The 15,077-nt window shown below is 40.7% G+C and overlaps 1 non-coding gene across 1 annotated transcript; it reads left to right on the top strand.

Annotated features, from left to right (window-relative positions):
- Positions 1-11,422: 11,422 nt before the first annotated feature.
- Positions 11,423-11,495, top strand: TRNAS-GGA (transfer RNA serine (anticodon GGA)). Its single transcript has one exon. It is a non-coding gene; the product is annotated as a tRNA-Ser (tRNA).
- The last annotated feature ends 3,582 nt before the right edge of the window (positions 11,496-15,077 follow it).

The following is a 15,077-nucleotide window of genomic DNA, read 5'->3' as shown; positions in this document are numbered from 1 at the left end:
ATGGGGTCGCAAAAAGTCGAGCACGACTGAGCGACTTCACTTTCACTTTTCACTTTCATGCATTGGAGAAGGAAATGACAACCCACTCCAGGGTTCTTGCCTGGAGAATCCCAGGGACGGTGGAGCCTGGTGGGCTGCCATCTATGGGGTCGCACAGAGTCAGACATGACTGAAGCAACTTAGCAGCAGCAGCAAGCCCTACAGACAAGGGATCCTACCGCAGGAACCTGTCTGCATTGGTTCAGAAGACCTTCTCCAGCCGTTCCAGGCTGGGTACCTTGTGTAAGGTCACAAGGAGGATCAGAGACATCTGGCTAGAAATCACTGGTAGAGAAGACACTTGAAACCCCATCAGGTTCAAAGGGAATTTGGCGGATGCCCTGAACCCCTTTGGGTTAAAGCCTCCTGGTAAATGTTTCCAGGACAGCAGGATTCATTCTAGGAGTTCTTTCTTATTCTCGGGTGCAGGTTACTCAGCATGGAAAGGTCCTCTTCCAAGTCACAAGAAACATGTCTGGAGTATATCTTTAAGAAGTGGAAATTCATTAAAATCGAAGGGTTTCAAGACTGAGACCTGCTGCAACAGGCGTCTACTGCAGCAGTAGCTGGCCCTTGTATACAAAGTTGGGGAATGGAGAGAAATGGCTTGAAAACAGGTCTGTAAATTACAACACCATTCTGCAATTGGATCTTTATTGCCGCAGAATGGAAAAGTGCAGTGAGATTCCCTATGTTCAGGCTTTCATGCTACTTTACCAAAATCCCGCTCTATATGAGTCTCGTAATTTAAAACCTGGAGAACGAGAAATCTCTTCTGACATTCTGGATGACCCCCTCCTAGGATCTCCTGCCTCTCAGGGGGAGATACTGAGCTCCCCCTGCCCCTGACAGTATTCCTACTGCTCCCAAGCCATCTACTTCTTCTGAGTCACCTTCTCCTCCTGAGTCATCTGTTTCTCTCGGTCCCTTTGATCAGTCCCAAATTCCACCTCTTTATTCCCGTCCATTCTCTTTGTTACCCAAAGAAACAGAGATTAGTCTTTCTGGGGTAACTCTCAGTGGAGCCTCCTATCACTCAGGACCCAAGAAATTATGCTATTTTAGGGAAGTGGCGAACGGTGAAGAGACAATCAGAATACATATGCCCTTCTCTTTAACCATCTTAGTGAAGTGAAAGTGAAAGTCACCCAGTCGTGTCTGACTCTTTGTGACCCCATGGACTGAGTCCATGGAAATCTCCAGGCCAGAATACTGGAGTGGGTAACTTTTCCATTCTCCAGGGGATCTTCCCAACCCAGTGATTGAACGCAGGTCTCCCACATTGCAGGCAGATTCTTTCCCAGCTGAGCCGCAAGGGAAGCCATTACCCCAAGGCAAACAGAAATTGGGTCAATTTCCTGAAGACCCTAGTAAGTTTCTTGAAAGATTTCATGCCCCCCAGTCCCAGCCTTTGGTCTATTATTTAACTTGGAAGGATAGTTAAGTAGGTCTATCTACCTGCTATATTCCTGAGTAAAACAGAGAATCTGGACAGTAGCCCGCGGGAATGCTGACCAGCTTGCTGGAGATGAACCCGAACATTATGCTATGGATGGAGATGCCATCCCAAATCAGGAACCCTTTTGGAATTATAATTCCTGGGAGGAAACAGAAGCCAGGAAACATATGATTTAACATATATTAAGAGATGAGAAAGTATATCAAAAAGGCTGGTTAAAGGAGGGACCCAGGAAGAAAAGGAAAATCCAGCCTTCACGGGTTGTTTGTGGAGGCATTTAGGAAATATACCAGTATAGATCCCTTCAGTTCTGGAGGTCGGTCCCTGCTGGCACAGCACCTTATTAGACAGTCTGCCCCTGATATTAGGTGGAAACTCCAAAAGTTACAATTTGGCTCACAAACCCCCATGCCCCAGCTCCTAGATGTGGCCACTAGGATATTAAATGTGCCGTGCTGTGCTTAGTTGTTCAGTCATGTCTGACCCTTTGTGATCCCATGGACTGTAGCCTGCCAGGCTCCTCTGCCCGTGGGGATTCTCCAGGCTAGAATACTGGAGTGGGTTGCCACGCCCTTCTCCAGGAAAACTTCCTGACCCAGGAATTGAACTGGGGTCTCCTGCATTGCAGGTGGATTCTTTACCAGTTGAGCTACAGGGTAGGGTATTAAATAACTGAGAACAAACTCAGGAGGAAGAGAGAACCCAATGTGAGAAAAGTCAGGCCTGGGCTAATGCACAACTCAGAGCTGTTGCTGTCAGCCATGCTTTGTGACCACAGGACAGCCTCTCTCCTCCAAAATCTGCTCTGTGAATGGTGCTGATGGAAAGCCTCGCACCCATTATTTCACCGGGCCTCTCACTTGCCAGTTTGGGCAGTAGTTGATTTCACATGGCTTTCTAGTTGTACCTCAGTGTCCCACCCCTCTCCTTGCGTGTGTGTTAGTCCCTCAGTCATGTCTGACTCTTTGCGACCCCATGAACTGTAGCCCTCCAGGCTCCTCCGTCCATGGGATTCTCCAGGGAAGAATTCTGGAGTGGGTTGCCATTTCCTTCTCCAGGGGATCTTCCTGACTCGGGGATGGAACCTGGTCTCCCACATTGCAAATAGTGGGTAGTTGGCCATTTTTTAAATAGGGGGCATTTCTACAGTAACTTGGTGATGAGGGAGTGAATCTCTAGCTCCCTGGGAAATCTATCTCCTTGGGAGGGACATTTTTAGCTCCCTCGGGGCCATCCTTTGGTTGGAGGCCTCCGGGAGCCCCTTATTTCAACTCTGACTAAGACAGACCAGCCAGAAGAGCAAGGTTATATTCCTGGTCATATTCTATAAGCAGTAGATCCTTTAGTTCGGGACAAAGGAATTCCTGGACGGGCCATAAACACCCAGCCTGTAAGAATTAGCCTTAGGCCAGAAATCGCCTATCCTAACGAGAGACTATCCTATAAAATTGGAAGAGAAAAAGGGTTCACAACTTGCTGTGGGTAAATTGCTGAGGCGTGGCCTCTTGGTGCCTCTGCCAGTGCAGCACTCCTGTTCTGCCAGCTGTTAAGCCAAATGGGAAATAGAGGTTGGTACAAGACCTTAGAGCAGTAAGCGATGTGGTGGCCCCTATACTCCCCTCGTGGCCAGTCCTTACAGCACATTAACCCAGATCCCTGTGGACACTACATGGTGTCCTATACCATCTCAAGGATGCCTTCATCTCATCCCGGTTCATTCCTCTTCACAAGACCTGTTTGCTTTCAGGTGGACCCATCCTCACTCAGGCCAAATGCAGCAATATACCTGGAGAGGGTTGTCTCAGGGGTTTTGGGACAGCCCACACCTGTTTGCCAGGCCCTGGGAAAGGAACTAAGGGAAATACACCTAAAAGAAGGTGCTATTCCACAGTGCATAGATGATATTTTAACATGTAGACCTTCCATGGCCTCAGATCAAAATATGACTGAAGTCCCTAATTTTCTTGGGGCTTGTAGTTACAGAGTCTCTCAGAAAAAGGCCCAAATCTCAAAGCAACAAGTATCTGGGATATATTATAAACCCTGGAAGTACAGTTATTTTGAGATAGAAGACTAGCTCTATTAGGACTATATAAGGACTCCAAGGACGAAGAAGATTTCCATACTTTTTAGGGCCTGGCAAGATTTTGTACAATTTGGATTCCAGTATTTGGACATATGGCTAAGCCCCTATATTAAGCCACTAACGGCCCAGATAGAGAGCCATTACTTTGGAACAGGGATGTAGAAAGGCTTTTAATGATATCAAGCAGGCCCTCACCAGAGCCCCTGCTCTTGGCCTCCCCAACTTGAAAAGTCTGCTCCTCTTGCACATGACTGAAAAGCAGGGGGCAGCCTTGGGAGTCCTTATACAGAAGCTAGAGGAAGTTCCTCAGCCTATAGGATACGTTTCCAAGCAAATAGACTCCGTGGGCCAAGGTTGGCCCAGCTGCCTCTGGGCAGTACCTCCCACAGCTTTATTGGTGGAAGAAGCTAATAAGCTTACCTTTGGGGAGCCACTTGAAGTAGCCACACCCCTCATCAAGCACAAGGGATTCTAGAGATAACAGGCCACCATTGGCTAACTGGAGGTCTCCCAATAGCAAGACTACAGATTTCCATCAGTTTGCCTATTAGTGGGCATTTGGGTTGATTCCAAGTTTTATCTCTTACCAACAAAGCCTCTGTGAACTTGGTGTAGTCTTAGTGTAGACATGTTTTCCTTGCTCTTGGGTGAACACACGAATGGAATGGCCAGATAACATGGTCGGTATATAAGTGCTAGTCCCTTAGCCTTGTCCAACTCTTTGTGACCCCCATGGACTGCAGCCGATCAGGCTCCTCTGTCCATGGGATTTCCCAGGCAAGAATACTGGAGTGGGTTGCCATTCTCTTCTCCAGGAGATCTTCCCAACCCAGGGATCAAACCTAGTGTATACTTAACTTTAAGCAAACTTTCAGAATATTTCCCCGAATGATTGTACCATTTTACGTTCATATCAATAGTTTAACAAAAATTATAGAGGCTGGCATTACCTTACACAAGCTTAACAACAATGCTGACAGGAAAGTTCAGCATTCCTTTCCCCATTATACAAACAGATAGCAAAGTTCAGGAATGTTAAATAAACCACTTGTGATCAGAGTAAATGAAAGGAAGACTTGGAATTCAAACCTGTACCTGACAGTGCCAGAAGGTTTTTTTCAGAATGCCTGGGGGAAGTTTTTTGTTTTTAACAAACTAAGGACAAGCTCTTGCTTTAAATAAGTTTGGTTCTCATCCACTGAGTTGCTAGCTCCTGCTTGACTCGGATAAATGGAGAGAATGGAAAATTATTTTAGTTCAAGTGATGGCTCATTGGCCAGACAAGGTCAAGGTATAGCTTTATATGGTTGACTGGAATTCAAACTTGTGACCTGCCGTCAGTTGGAGAAGAGATATATAAGACCCTCTGATAAATGAACAATCTTATTAATTTAAGAAGGCAGTTCCAATTCAAATGAAGTGCTACTTAAATCAGAAACCATAGCCATGCTTTCATTGGTTTAATGCCTTTTTCTTTTTAATGTTGATTGTGTTTCAAAGAACAAATAAAGATGCAAGGACTGGAAAGGGAAAAAAATAAAATAAAACCAGCTGGGAAACAAAGAAACAAAGGACAAAGCACCTGGAGGAGATTAATGGACGGAAGTACATTTTCTTTGTTTCCATTTTTAATAAGACAAATGCATTATGTAAAATTTTAAATGTGAGAACTGTACATAGATGTATGAAACATAGCCTGCAAGAGGTTCTTGTGGTTTTTGATGCTGCTCTTGGCAGTGTTTCTTCAACTACTGACAGGCACTTTGGTTTCTGTAATGGTCACTCTCAGCGCAAGCCTCTGCAGTAACCCAATATCCAGGATAGACAATGATGAAGTCACTGCTTCTGCCTTGGGGACATAACATTTTAGTACTGAGATTGAAACAAATGGAAAACTTTACTCTTTTCTTTTTCTGGAAGAATCGGGCATGAGTGCAGACTGTATTTAGAAGGAGTGAGTGAGTGAAGGTCTAAAAACTCAACACCAGAATCATATTTCTCAAAGACTTTCATTCCTCACCATCTGCTGTCATCAATGACAATAGTTTCTTAACTAAATTAGCAAATACAAATATAAGACACAGACTTAAATTTAGTTTTCAGGCAAAAAAAATTTTTAGTATGATAATGTCCTATCCAGTATTTGGGATACACTTACACTTAAAAAAAAACGGACTTCCCAAGTGGCGCTAGCGGTAAAGAACCTGCATGCCAATGCAGGAGATGTAAGAGACCAGAGGTTTGATCCCTGAGTCAGGAAGATCCCCTGGAGGAGGGCATGGCAATCCACTCCAGTATTATTGCCTAGAGAATCCCACGGACACAGGAGCCTGGTGGGCTACAGCCCATAGTGTCACATAGAGTTGGACATGACTGAAGCGACTTAGCATGTATGCACTCTAAAGTTGTTTTTTTCCAAAATTCAAAATTAATAGATAGTCCTGTATTTTTACTTGGCAACTCTGTTGCTAACAGAATTCTCTCCTGTTTTACTCTGACTTCCCTCATTACAGTGTCAGAAAAATGGGACAGCAAAATTTATTGAAGAAGTGAAATATCTAAGTTAACAAGAGTCATTAAAGATGGAATCACTTCTGTGCATTCTTTCAATCATCCAAAAACAGTGAATTGTAGTGTATTCATATGACATAATATCAATACTTAACATGATAATCTCAATAAATACCTGAAAAGTCATTTTGTGAAATTTAACACACTCATTCTTCATAAAGACACTGAAATAATACCAATGAAAGTTCAGTATTCAACATAATAAATAATCTAATATTTAGTAACTAACATTCTTGACCTCTTTCTATGTGTCACGGCAGTAAGGGAGACACATACAAAGTGTTAAATTTTAACTTATTTAAAGCCTTACCTCACAATTAAGGTGTTAAATATTATCTTATTTAATCCTCAGAACAATGAGAAACAAAACCTTATGAGGCAGAAAAAATAATTATTATTCCCATAATCATTTTTCATGGGAAGACTCAAACAGAGAAGCAATTTGTCTCAAGGCACACAGCTGTAATTAATGGAGCTGGGAAGTCCAACCTCAGAGCCCATACTCCATACTGCCATTCTTCGTAGCAGCAGTAATAAATGTGTGTTGTTTAGGAATAAGGCAAACAGAAGATATTCAGGACTCCCACTATTCAAGGCAGCTGAATGGCTAGATATATGTTCTGTGTTTTATTAACAAGCAATGCTTGTAACATCTCAGTTCTTCCCAAATAAATATACAACTAGAATTCACTCTGGTTTCAAATCATGCTTTGGAGGAAGTTGGCAAAATATTCTAAGATTAATCTGTAAGGGTGCATTAGAAAAAACATTTGAGGGAGTTGCCTGGTTGCCTAGTGGTTAGGACTTAATTCTGTGCCTTCACTGTCAAGGCCCAGAGTTCAATCCCTGGTCAGAGTATTGAGATCCCACAGGCCCAAAAACAAAAGAAAGAAAAAAGTTGTTGAGTAAAGGGGACTAAGTAGAGAGAGCTTAATCTGCAAAATAGATACAATAGGAAGAGTAAATATTATAAAGACACCAATTTTTCCCAGGTTAATCTTTAAGTTTATACATTTCCAGTAAACTGCAAACAGGTCTGTGTTCATGTAAAGAAATGTTTAAGCCAATGTTAAAATTCTGTGACTGGGATTAGTGGTGGCTCAGTAAAGAATCCACCTGCAATGCGGGAGACCTGGTTTCGATTCCTGGGCTGGGAAGATCCCCTGGAGGAAGGCATGGCAACCCACTCCATTATTCTTGCCTGGGGAATTCCCATGGATAGAGGAGCCCAGTGGGCTACAGTCCATGGATATTGCAAAGAACTGGACATAACTGAGCGACTAGGCACAGCACAGCACAAAATTATATGACTGGGATTAGTTAATGAAATATCTTTCACTTCATTCAATAATTTTGCATATCTAAAATGTAAGAGCTTACTCTTTTTGAAAAATGTAACTAGCCACCACTATACTATTCTACCTATCTTAATATTGTCAAATACTCACTTAATGTTCAAATTTCCAGTTATTTCATAAATGTAATAATTATTTAACAGTCCTTTTATTGACTCAGGGTTCAAATAAGGCCCATGCATTGCAACTGGAATAAAGTCTGTATATTTCCTCCCACCCCTCAGTCTACTGGTTTTCTTTTTGCAGTTTAATTGTAGGAGAGGTCAGGATGTTTGTCTTATAAGCTTCCTACAGCGTGCACTGTATCTCATAGTTTACATCTTCCTCTGCCTTCTGTTTTTCCTGAAAACTGTTAGTTATATGTAGAGACTTGATAAAACTCAAGTACCATTGGATTTTATTTTGCTTTTTGACCAGACACTTATGTGGCATTCTTCTACAGAATGCCTCTCTCTTTGAAATATTAGAAGTCATTGTTCATCAATGACTAGATCATTAATAAAGATGGGATTAAAAATGGTAATACTCTAATGCTATGATAATAATTCTTCTACATTATTAGTTAGAATCCTTCTATAAAAAGAAACATTTCTTCACTTACTACTTAATTATCCAGAGTACAGTTTGAAAAGGCAAGAAAAATGCTGATTATTTTAGCTAATATACATTTGATAAATAGTAACAAAGTGAAAAACTCATTCTCTTGTATGTGAAGATTTATTTTTAAGTACAATAATAAATACAGTCTGGTATTGACACAGACATACAGGGGCAAAGCAACAGAATGACTTAGGTCCACAATAAATATTTATCAAACTTCTGAAATTCTTTACTGAATTAACTGGCAACCAGATGAAGAATCAGAGCATTATCAGCAATCCAGAAACCTCTCTTGGTTCCTTACTATTACTACTCTTTCTGAAAGGCAAGCACTATTCTGATGTCTAAGATCTGCCTGTATTATGCTTCAAATAAATGGAATCATATGGTAAGTACTCCATAGTATTTGGCTTCTTCTGTTCAGTATTATATTTATGAAATCCAATCATGTTGTTGTATCCAGTAATAAATCATTTGTTCTTATAATCTGTATAATCTACCATTTTCTTGAGCACTGTTCCAATGCTGAGCATAGAGCAGATTAAAAATTTGTGTCTCTGCTTTACGGGAGCTTACATTCTGGTGAATAAAATCCATGAAGATATATATATATATATATGCTGTTTAGTCGATTCAGTTGTGTCTGACTCTGTGCAACCCTATAGACTGCAGCCTGCCAGACCCCTCTGTCCATAGGATTCTTTGCTGCTGCTGCTGCTTCTAAGTTGCTTCAGTCGTGTCCGACTCTGTGTGACCCCGTAGATGGCAGCCCACCAGGCTCCCCAGCCCCTGGGATTCTCCAGGCAAGAACATTGGAGTGGGTTGCCATTTCCTTCTCTAATGCATGAAAGTGAAAAGTGAAAGTGAAGTTGCTCAGTCATGTCCGACTCTTCATGACCCCATGGACTGCAGCCCACCAGGCTCCTCTGTCCATGGGATTTTCCAGGCAAGAGTACTGGAGTGGGGATGGGATTCTTTAGGCAAGAGTAATAGAGTGGGTTGCCATGCCCTCCTCCAGGGGATCTTCCCGACTCAGGGATCAAACCTGGGTCTCCTGCTTTGCAGGCATATTCGTTACCACTGAGCCACCAGGGAAGTCCATATACATATGTTATATATAAGAGTTGCATATATGCAATGGTTGGGATATTGAATTCATGGGGCTGAGATAATTTGTTTCCATTTGGAAACAAAAATAGAACTTTGTTTTATGTCATACACAAAAATAATTCAAAGATATTTAAAGCCAAATCTTTTATAAGAATAAATATTAATTTATTAATTATGAATATTTATTAAACATTTACTTATACCAAACACTTTTCTAGGTATTAGGGATACGTTAGTAAAAACAGCATACAAAAATCCTTGCTCTTATGAAGCATGCATTTAATGTGGTGAGAGAGACAATAAAAACATAAACAAATAAATTATATATTAGAAAATTATAAGTGCTCTGGAGAAAAGCAAAGCCAGTGGGAGTAGGGGGTGGGTAAAGAGTGCCTGCAGAGAAAGGGATAGGATTATAATTCTCAATAGGATAGCAGGGAATATAGCAGAAAATTCTTTGTAAGCTTAGAGTAGGAAGGATTTATGAAATAAGACTTCAAAAATGCTAAATCAGAAAAGAAATGTTTGATTAATCTGACTACAGTAGAGGAGAAATGTTTATGCCTTAAAAGCAAAATCAAATTAAAAAGAAAATGAGAAGATATTTGCAATCCATATAATCACCCCAAGGACTAATATCCAGAATAGAATCAAAAGAAATTCTACAAATTAATAAGAAAAATCTGACCAACTACCAGGAAAAATATCGACAAAGAATATAAATATGCAATTCACAGGAGAAGAAACCCAAATTATGACTAAACGTTTGGGGGGAAAGTGCTGAATATCAAGGAAAATGTGAATTCAATTTACAATGATTTTTAATTTAGTACAGTAAGTCCAAACATGTTCCATTCCTAAAGCACGTTTGTAAGTTCAATTTGGTTTTAAGTCCAACAAAGTTAGCCTAGGTACCAACTAACACAATCAGATGCATTGTTCTATACTGCAATAGGTTTATAATACTTTTCACACAAATTATACATAAAAAAGCCACAAAAATAAAGAAAGCATTCTTGATCTCAGAGTACAGCACCTTGAAAAGCTCAGTAGTACAGTAGTGGAGCTGGCACACAGGGGCTGGTATCAAGCGAACAGCCAAGAGCTTCTGACTGGAGGAGGGAGTGGAGGTGGGAGACGCTAGAGCTGAAGGGGCATCAGCAATGGGAGACGGAGGGCGAGCTGCAATTTCGCTCCTGCCTCAGGTTAATGGCACAGGTTCCAGTTCCTTGCTGGATTCAATTCTATCTTCGGTTCAGTTCAGTTCAGTTGCTCAGTCGTGTCTGACTCTTTTCGACCCCATGGACTGCAGCAAGCCAGGCCTCCCTGTTCATCACCAACTCCCGGAGTTTACCCAGACTCATGTACATTGAGTCGGTGATGCCATCTAACCATCTCATCTTCTGTCATCCCCTTCTCCTCCCGCCTTCAATCTTTCCCAGCATCGGGTCTTTTCAAATGAGTCAGTTCTGTGCATCAGATTGAAAACACGATCCAGTGATGTTGGGTAATAGCTCTCTCTTTTTTTTTTTTCCTTGTTATAAATGACACAGTGACACTGGATTGCATTCTGAATGGCTGCTGCAACCTTCATGTACCAGATCCTGTACCTCAAAACCTCACAGTGCCTCCTCAAATAAAGAACATCCCCTTGCTGTTTCCTGCATCGTGAATCTCTTTGGTTCTTCAGTTTTATCTTCTTCCTCTTGTTTCTCTTTGTCCTTTCTCTGGACTTTAAATTCCATTGGGTCTTTGTAAGGAAGCTCCTTGTGTTGCATGGCAAGGAGTTCAAGAAGTTGCCCTTTTGCAGACTTAGCTCCAGCTTCTCACTGAGGGTCACTAAGCCACTGAAGACTTCTTTGGATTCCTCAGTAAATATAAGCCTTTGCCTCCAAGTTTTGAGGCCTTGGAAGATAAAAAAAGAAAAAAAAAATAAGGTGGGAAAATGTGAACTGAGGAAACTTGAAATGCCACCCAGCCAAGTTGTTATCTAATTACTTAAGAAAAAGAAATCCAATTTTTGGATGACCCAGGACCCTTGTTTCCTATTTTCCTTCTTGCTGTTTAATTAATACTCATTTCAACTCAATGCTTATTGATATTCTATCAGAAGTGATGTAACTCAACTTTGTAAAAAACAGTTGTTCCTTAAAACTGATGTAAAAATGAATCATCCTGTATGTAATGAGTACGTGATGGGTGGCTGAAATAGCTCAGTTGGGAGAGTGTTAGACTGGAGAACTAAAGGTCCCTGGTTCAATCCCAGGTTTTGGCAACTGTTTCTGACCCTTTGGGCTTCTCTGATAGCTCAGTTGACAAGGAATCTGCCTGCAGTGTAGGAGATCCCCATTTGATTCCTGGGTCAGGAAGATCCACTGAAAAGGGATAGTCTACACACTCCAGTATTTTTGAGCTTCCCTTGTGGCTCAGCTGGTAAAGAATCCACCTGCAATGTGGGAGACCTGGGTTCAATCCCTGGGTTGGGAAGATCCCCTGGAGAAGGGAAAGCCAACCCACTCCAGTATTCTGACCTAGAGAATTCCATGGACTATATAGTCCAAGGGGTCGCAAAGAGTTGGACACGACTGAGTGACTTTCACTCTCACTTTCTCTATGTGATGTCAAAGCGCGCTTTCGAAAATGCAGATCGGATCACTACACCCCCATGGGCATTCTGAGTTCCAGTTTTAATAACCAATGTGCTCTTCTGCAAACAGAAGATGCCCTTGTAATGAATATAATCTGCTCCCTCTACATGTTTTATTCAACAAACATTTATTGAGCACCTATAGTGTTATATAAGCACCTAGGTTCCAAGCACTGAGGTTTTATGTATAAATAAAAAATAAATTTTCTATTTTTATGGAGCTTAAATTTAAGTGAAAGAAAATGACAATAAGCTGAAAAAATATATAATATGTTAATATATCCAGTGTTCTTAAGGCTTTGTTTTTAAGGATCAGGGTACATGGTGATGGAAAAATACTGTTTTAGATATTTTGGTTAAAAAGAGTTTCAGATATGAAATTTCAGTAAAAACTTGAGGGAAATAAACAGTCAGTTGTGGTTATCAAAAAATGCATACTCTGTATTTGTCAACAACAGAATTAAAACAGAAGATTAAGATAGTTTAAGGTCTAATAAATGGGGAGGGGGAGATTCTAGCCACTAAATGAGAATAATATTTCAAATAGATTATATCAAAGAATATGTTTCTTTGAGGTAAAGAAAATGATATTTTTAAAAAAATTATGCACACTCTCTTGCTAGTTGCATTATCAGTTCTGTAAGAAACCTGTATGCAGGTCAGGAAGCAACAGTTAGAACTGGACATGGAACAACAGACTGGTTCCAAATAGGAAAAGGTGTACGTCAAGGTTGTATATTGTCACCTTGCTTATTTAACTTATATGCAGAGTACATCATGAGGAACGCTGGGCTGGAAGAAGCACAAGCTGGAATCAAGATTGCTGGGAGAAATATCAATAACCTCAGATATGCAGATGACACTACCCTTATGGCAGAAAATGAAGAGGAACTCAAAAGCCTCTTGATGAAAGTGAAAGAGGAGAGTGAAAATGTGGGCTTGAAGCTCAACATTTAAGAAAACAAAGATCATGGCATCTGGTCCCATCACTTCATGGGAAATAGATGGGGAAACAGTGTCAGACTTTATTTTTTTGGGCTCCAAAATCACTGCAGATGCTGATTGCAGCCATGAAATTAAAAGACGCTTACTCCTTGGAAGGAAAGTTATGACCAACCTTGATAGTAGGTGGATGAAATTGGAGCCAATTATACAGAGTGAAGTAAGCCAGAAAGAAGAACATCAATACTGTATATTAACGCATATATATGGAATTTAGAAAAATGGTAACCTGAACCCTGTATAAGAGACTGCAAAAGAGACATAGGCATTTAGAACAGTCTTTGGGACTCTGTGGGAGAGGGTGAAGGTGGAATGATTGGGGAGAATGGAATTGTAGCATGTATATTATCATAAGTGACCAGCCCAGGTTCGACGCATAAATTTTCCTCTGTTCATTTCTTTGCATTTGTGCTTTTTTAATAAAAATACTTTTAACTGTAAAGAAAAAAAATTATAAAAAATTAAATTAAATTAAATTAAATTAAAAAAAAATAAAATAAAAAAAAAATAAAATAAAAAGCAGAGACATTACTTTGCCAACCAAGGTCCGTCTAGTCAAGGCAATGGTTTTTCCCGTGGTCGTGTATGGATGAGAGAGTTGGACTGTGAAGAAAGCTGATTGCCGAAGAATCAATGCTTTTGAACTGTGGTGTTGGAGAAGACTCTTGAGAGTCCCTTATACTGCAAGGAGATCCAACCAGTCCATTCTAGAGGAGATCAATCCTGGATGTTCATTGGAGGGACTGATGCTAAAGCTGAAGCTGCAATACTTTGGCCACCTCATGCGACGAGTTGACTCACTGGAAAAGACTCTGATGCTGGGAAAGGTTGGGGGCGGGAGGAGAAGGGAACGACGGAGAATGAGATGGCTGGATGGCATCACCGACTCTGTGGACATGAGTTTGAGTGAACTCCGGGGGTTGGTGATGGACAGGGAGGCCTGGCGTGCTGTGATTCATGGGGTCGCGGAGAGTCGGACACGACTGAGCGACTGAACTGAACTGAACTGAACTGAAGCCTTGAACCACAGAAACATTTACCTTTTGAAATTCAATATGGTACATTTTATTCTTATAAAAATTTTTGTTATAGAAAATGAAAGTGTCTGATATTGATTGAAGGCAGCCATATGATTCACCCATTTCTGCCTAAGGCAGCTCTTAGATTTCTCTCTGCTCCCTGGATTATCATTTCTCACAGTCCTTTCCTCAAATCGAGATACTGAAAGCAGGATTACCAAGGTGCCTGTGGACACTTGAAAAACTCTTTAAAAAGAGTTTTCCAACTATGAATTGAGTGAAAAAAATGTGATAAATGTACCTGAACTTTCCTGGGGACATTTAAAAAGCCAGTGGTGATTTGAGGGTTTGTTGTCACAATTTTCCAGGTGGCCCAACCAGCCTTTCCAATAACCCCATTTTCTCAGGGGCTGAGCACAGGCTGACTTAATCACAAGTGTGACCCCCACTCTAGGCACGAGGAACTCTCTCTCAGCCTCCTACCCAACCACCTAAACACAGAGTCCACTCTGAAACCACTCTGTCTTCTGACTTTCTAAAATATACTGGATGTACTAACATCAAGCATAACTCACCCCGTGAACTCTCCTGGTAGGACAGGTGGGCAACTGAAAGAGAACTGATACCAGTACAGTCGTATCTAGTATTAAAAGTATGATTAAAAACAAAGCAGGAGGAATTTTTAAAGGCATCCTGATTACATATTAAAGTGTAAAATAGCCACAGATTACTGGGGAAATAAATGGCAAATTTTACCATTTGGAGATCCAAAAAAAAAAAATTCATTCATTCACTTATTATGCATTGGACAAACACTTCATGAACATTCACTGTCCATCAGCTTTATAAGAGTGCTGCAAGTAAAACAGTCGTTTCATAATATAATCACTTGTCCTTGAAGAGCTGGCAGGTCACTAAACATATGAGTTATTACGATACAATTTGGTGAGTGCTTTGTTATAGGTTTATGCAGTCAACTCAGACTGTGGAGAGCGTTGGGGAGAAGAGAATGTCCGAGAAAGCTGCTCAGAAACATTTTTTTCTTTGAATCTGAATAGTCATTCTAGTAATTTAGTGTATCAAAACCTAGAATATTTCTTCACCATAAATGGTGCATAGATTAGCAATTTCCTATTATTTACACATGCATATACGCCTTTTCTTTAACTTTGTCATCAGTTACAACAAA

The sequence above is a fragment of the Moschus berezovskii genome, chromosome 16, assembly GCF_049115385.1.
Source record: "Moschus berezovskii isolate FMDL1 chromosome 16, NW_MosBer_1.0, whole genome shotgun sequence".
Taxonomy (NCBI): Eukaryota; Metazoa; Chordata; class Mammalia; order Artiodactyla; family Moschidae; genus Moschus; species Moschus berezovskii.
This window is presented reverse-complemented; position numbering and strand designations above follow the sequence as displayed.